General features: G+C 46.3%; 1 non-coding gene across 1 annotated transcript; it reads left to right on the top strand.

The window, feature by feature from the left end:
• Positions 1 to 3,744: 3,744 nt before the first annotated feature.
• Positions 3,745 to 3,851, top strand: LOC119818205. Its single transcript, XR_005286090.1, has one exon. It is a non-coding gene; the product is annotated as a U6 spliceosomal RNA (small nuclear RNA).
• Positions 3,852 to 6,372: the final 2,521 nt, after the last annotated feature.

The raw sequence follows: 6,372 nt of genomic DNA, 5'->3' as shown, positions 1-6,372 counted from the left end.
CTTCCTCTCTGCTTTATTCTTGGGAAGAGCCATACTTGGGTCCCCATCTATCCTGGGAGGGGCAGAGAATCACCTGAGGGCATCATCTCCCCATCAGTCACTTTCGCCGCTAGAGACTAAGATGTTACATAATTAGCCAAAGTCACATAAGAGGATTCGATGGAACAGTTTAGTATTAAATTTAGGAAGGCGACATTAGGAACTCTTTGGGGTTCCCATATGTGTTCCTAAGTGTGGCAACGTGGGGATGCTTAATTAGACTACCTGCTGTTACCCAGCACCAAGCCTTTTAGGATTAATTAAAAACAAACGCTCAGTCATACACACACAGACAGAATATTGTATACATAATAAATAAATAAATATTTAAAAAAAATAAAAAATAAATAAAAAATAAAAACAAACGCTCAGTTCTCAGAAAATTGCAGAAGCCAATGGCAGGCTGAGGGAAGAGGTTTGCTGAGTAAGAAGATGGGTCCCTTTCCAGTAAAGCCAGGAGCCCCGCGTGTGCGCTTCTAAATTGGCCCCAGCAGATTTTTCTAGGCGATTGTGCTATGGTGAAGTCAACTATTTAGCCTCTGGGGATCTCTGCCGTTTAGTGTGAAATTTCTCTCCCCCACTGATGGGAGTCTGCCTGTACTGGTTTCCTGTGGCTCAGTTCTGGGTCGCGTTGTAAGGCGGTGCCACGTGATCTTAACCTACTTTGTTTCCCTCAGTGCCTCAGCAAATAACAGCTGCCCTGACACCCACAAAAACGCCTGCCCTCCAAGCAGCACCAGTTCACCTTGCTGTGCACGGGGCGCTCTCTCATCTGAAGGACTCGGCGCCTAGCAAACGTTAATTATGCTCCTCAAACACCTCATTGATACGGAGTTGCTTGCCCTGCTACCTCCGTCTTATGATTGGGCAGCCTCCGATGAAGGACAAACGTGAGTCAGGAGCCCAGCTCCATTTGCTTGCTTAAACACTTGGCTCTGAGCCTGTGAGAACTAATGGCCCCAGCCCCTTGCTCCGAGGAGTCTGCAAACAAAAGTGACTATGGGCGCCTCTGAAAGGCCGGGCTGGCTTTTGCAGCTGAGTCGGCCTCTTTATTTAGTCTGGCTAAATGTCTTTTGTGCTTGAATTCTCTAGTCAAAAAAGAGAGAGGGAGGGAGGGGGAGGAGAGAAAGAGAGAGAGAGAGGAGAAAAGAAAGAAGAGAAAAGGCAACCCTTTACATTTACACTAGAGCGGGTGTATATGTTGTCATCCGAGCAGTTCCAGCCATTTCTGCTCTCTTTTCTTCCCTTTTCCCTTCCTCTCAGGACAGGACAACATACTCTTTTTTTTTGTTTTGTTTTGTTTTGTTTTGTTTTGTTTTGTTGGCGGTCAGGGTGGACTTTGGAATCAAGCTGGCCAGTGCTGCCCCCTGGAGGTTGCACATGCAGCTGCGGGTAGAAGACCTAGCTAGACAATAGGGGGGAAGAAACAAGGACAAGGGTTCTGAGAGAGGACCCCAGGGGTTGTTGTCATTGTAACACAAGAAACTTCTGCTCACATACTGTTTTGTTTTTTGAGAAGGGTGACCTGGAATTCACTGTGTAGCCCAGTCCTATTCCCAGCTAACCTCACACTTAAAGCAATCCTCTTACCTCAAACTCTTAAAGGCTGGGATCACGCGAATGGACCACCAAGCCCAATTCCGTTAATTTTTTTTTTTGTTTTTTTTTTTAAGATTTATTGTATTTTATGTGTATGAGTGTTTTGTCTTCCTCATAGGCCAGAAGGTGTCAGATCCCCTGGAACTAGAATTAAGGTTGTTTATGAGCTACCATGTGGGTGCTGGAAACCGCACCTTGTAGTTGGACTGTCACCCTAAAATAATGACACGGAGACTTATTATTAATTATGAGAGCTTAGCCTTAGCTTAGGCTTATTTCCAACTAGCTCTTATAACTTAAATTAACCTATTTCTAGTAATCCGCATTTTGCTATGACTCTTTGCCTCTCCTCTTGTTTGTCCTACTTGCTTTGCATCTTGCTGGCAAAATTGGCACACCTAGGTTCATCTCTGCCTGGAAGTCCCACCTACCTCTCCTGCCTAGCTATTGGCCATTCACTTTTTTTTTTTTATTAAACCAATCACAGCAACACAGTGTAAACTAATATCCCACAACAGTACTTGGGTCCTCTACAAAGAGCAGCCAGTGCTCCTAACCATTGAGCATCTCTCCAGCCCTGCTCATTTTGTTTATTATTATTATTATTATTATTATTATTATTATTATTATTATTACAGAGTCTACAGAACCCTGGAACTCAGTCTGTACACCAGGGTGGCCTCAAACTCACCAAGATCCACCTGACTTGCCTCTGCCTCAGCCTGAGGACCTGAGTTCAAGCCTCAGGACCCACATAATGGAAGTAGAGACCAATTGAAAAATGAAATAAGCTGGGTGGTGGCGGCGTACGCCTTTAATCCCAGCACTTGGGAAGCAGAAGCGGGTGGATCTCTGTGAGTTCGAGGCCAGCCTGGTCTACAAGAGCTAGTTCCAGGACAAGCTCCAAAGCTCCAGAGAAACCGTGTCTCAGAAAAAAAAGAAAGAAAAATTAAATAAAAGGAGGAGGACTGACTCCTCCTAAAGTATGGAGAGGTTTTTATTGTAGATATAAGGGAGAAAGCAACCAAGGAAAGAGTCCAGGCTGGACACGGCCAGCAGACTAAACCAGACCAAGAGAGGAGAGAGCAAGAGAGGAGCCAAGAGGCCACGTGGTGTCAACATGGATGCTATATGGGGATCAGGAGTGGGGGCGGTGGTGAGGTGCAGAAGCCCAGCGCCTGGGAGGGAAAGGTTTAGAGTTGGGGTAGAGCGAGGAATGCCGAGAGGGGCCACAGGTACTGCGTGGTGCTGGGAGAGCTGGCCAGCATCTGCTTTGAGACATACCAGGCGCCTCAGTTAGCCATTTGTCCCTGGTTTCTGAGACCTAACAGAGACAGACTTGCACAGTGCCCACCTCTCTCTGCAACATGAAGGTTAAAAAAATCTTAAATAAAAATGAGACTGTCTTAGAGGAGCCCAAGCTCATGTTCTCAGGCGTGTCTTACTTTCTCCTCAAATGCCTCTGGCTTAGCATCTATATTTAAAAATATCTCATAGGGCTGGCAAGATGGCTCAGAAAGAAAGATAAATGCTGCCAAGATCGGGGTCTGAATTCAATCTCCACAGCCCACAAGGTGGAGGGAGATATAGCACATTGCGGAAATTGGAATGTGTCCACATCCCCCCACATACACACAAATAAATAAATAACATGAATGCAATTTTAAAATGGCTTTTAGAGGCTGGAAAGATGGTTCTGTGGTGAAGAACACTTGCTGTTCTTCTGGGGAACCAAAATTATGTTTTTAGCACCCACATTACATGGTCCACAGTGCCCGTACCTTGACCTCAGAAGACACAACACCCACTCTGACCACTGTGGCCACCTGCACACACATGGCTTTCACTCACATACGCATTTACACAAATACTTGAAAGATTGATTTATTTGATGTGTTTGGGTGTTTTGCCTGCATGTATGTCTGTGTACAAGTTTATGCCTGGTGCCCCCGGAGGCCGGAAGAGATCACTGGATCCTCTGGAACTGGACTTACAGATGGCTGTGAGCTGCCATGTGGGTGCTGGGAGTCAAGCCCAGACACACTGCAAAAGCAGCCAGGGCTCTTAACTGGAGCCATTTCTCCTCCCTCAAAAATTAAGCCTTTTGTGCTCGCTTCGGCAGCACATACACTAAAACTGGAATGATACAGAGAAGATTAGCACGGCCCCTGCGCAAGGATGACATGCAAATTCGTGAAGCGTTTCATATTTTAAAAAATTAAACCTTTTTAAAAAATAGAGACAGATAAATCAGATAGAAAGTTTTAAAAATCTGTTTTTTCTTTGTATCTACCTTCCCCAGCTTTGGTTTAAGATGGTTCACCCTGCTGGGCAGTGGTGGCACATAACTTTAATCCCAACACTGAGGAGGCAGAGGCAAGAGGATCTGTGAGTTCAAGTCCAGCTTGGTCTACAGAGAACGTTCCAAGACAGCCAAGCCTACACAGAGAAACCCTGTCTTGAAAAACAAAACAAACAAAACCCCAAAAGACAAAACTTTCACCCTACTGCTAACCCATCTGGTTTAGGTTGCAACCTTTCTTTGGAGGATTCCCTGTCTCTGTCTCCACCCCCTCCCCAGTCTGGAATTATGGGTAGGTTGCCTTGTCCAGTCACATGGGTGCTGGGTGTTATGAGGGTATTATCAGAGATGAGCAGCAAGACACAATTTATAGATTTATTCCAGCTGGCTGGATATTTAAAGGCAAAAGCCATCCCGGCATCTTGCTTGGCAGCTGCAAGTGACGCTTCACACCTCAGGAAGTTTAACAGCAACTATGAGAAGTTAGTTGGGGCATCTTGACCCTTGATCTTGGGTTCTAGAACGAAGCTGGACAGTTTTCCACGGGGTTCCCCATCAAGGAGATCAAGTTTTAGTTAAACCTGAAGTGACCCCATTCCACAGATGGCTGGGATGAGGCCTCTGAATATAATCTCACTTCAGGAACCTCTTGGCATGCCTTCTTGGCCTGTCACACGGGGATCCACACTCCCTAGCAGCTTTCCCCCGTGAGGAATCTTTCCAGGGCCCCGAAAAAAGTCTTTCTCCATGGCTCCTCTTTTTAGCTCTCTCCGACATACGCGGAGGTTTTGGGTTTCTCGCTCTAGCTACTAAGCTACATCTAGAAAATTCCTATCTTACCTCTTTAGAAGAGGAGGAGGCCTTCATGAATACCTAGCCTAAACCTCTCCCCTAGTGACCGAGTCCCTCCCTGTCTCTGAGAATTTTTGCTTTGGTTTCTTGGAGGCCTTCAGTGTGGGGTTTCCTACCTAAATTCGGCTGGTTCGGGACTGGAGGGCCGGGTCAGGAGTTAAGAGCTTGTACTGCCCTTGCAGAGGACTTCACTTGGCACCCAGCACCCAAGTCAGGCACACTTTCTGTTACTCTGGGGGACCGGATACACTTTCTGGCCTCCAAGGCTACCTGTGCTCATGTGCAAGCTCCTCCCCACATAATTAAAAATAAAACGATTAATTAAAAATTAAAACCTTTTTTGAGTTTCTCTGTGTCGTGTGCCCCACCCCCCCACCCCATCCCGTGACTCATTTTGTAGACCAGCCTGTCCTGGAACTCAGAGATCCACCTGCCTCTGCCTTTGGAGTGCTGAGATTGCAGGTGTGTGCCACCACCACCCAGCTGGGAAAAACAAAATGGAAAAAACCAAAACCCTTTTTAAAAAAGAAATCTGGTTCAATGATGCTAAACTCAGAGCAATGGAATTCGCGCTGTTTCCCCTCCACACCCCCAGCTCTCTGCTGAATGAAAGTAGAGAGCATGACAATGAGCCTGCAGCGAACAGCTTTTGGTTAAAAATGGGGAGGAATGTTTCTGGCCAGCTCTGGCTGCGGCTGTAATCCATCCATTGTGGTCGGGCTCTTCCTGCTGTTCTTTAGAACAAGTGAATGACAAAGCCTCAATTTCTTTCCTTCCTTTCCTTTGAAAAGGCGGTGGAAGCCGGATTAGGTAGCACAGGTCTGTGTCCTAGTATGGGGTGGGGGGCGGAGAATGGCGGAGGTGGGAGGAGAGTGGGGGAGGGGGGAAGCAAGGTTACCCTGGGTTTCATAGAGTCTGAACCGGGCTACAAGGGACCCTGTCTATGAAGAAAAGAAGGACGAAAAAGAGGACGAGGAGGAGAAAAAAGGGGAAAAAAAGAAAGACAAAGGAAGGGAGGGAGGGAGGAAGACGGTCGCCTAAAGACCATTGGAAAACATGTTTACATTACAACTTATAACAGTAGCAAAATTACAGTTATGAAGTACTACAAAAATAATTTTATGGTTGGGAGTCACCGTTAAAGGGTCGCAGCATTGGGAAGGTTGAGAACCACTGCCCTGAAGAGCTGTCCCCTCTGAGAAGCTGTTCATGCAATAGAGTTCACTCTTTTACCAAAAGGCTGAGTTTGGCCCTGGGGCAAGAATCAGGCTCAACAAGTAGGTTTGGTGAAGATTCCTCAGAGTGTCCTGAGCCCCAGGCTGAAAAGGGAAGCCAGGAACTGGCTAGGCAGGGTGAGGTCCTCTCCAATTCACCACCCACTTCCTCAGTCCTTTATCAGAGTAAGTAGGGCTGGGACTTAACTCTGGCCCTAGGCATAGCCTCTGGTGCAGGAAGATTCTTAAAAATTTTCCCTTGTTCAGGCTGAAGAAGTGGCTGAGAGGTTAAGAACACACAACACACTCTGCTTTCTGGTTTTTCTAGTTGTTTTTTTTTTTTTTTTTTTTTTTTTTTTTTTTTGA

Source organism: Arvicola amphibius, chromosome 6 (genome assembly GCF_903992535.2).
Source record: "Arvicola amphibius chromosome 6, mArvAmp1.2, whole genome shotgun sequence".
NCBI classification, from domain to species: Eukaryota; Metazoa; Chordata; class Mammalia; order Rodentia; family Cricetidae; genus Arvicola; species Arvicola amphibius.
The sequence above is the reverse complement of the archived record's forward strand: the minus strand, read 5'-3'. Positions and strand labels throughout refer to the sequence as shown.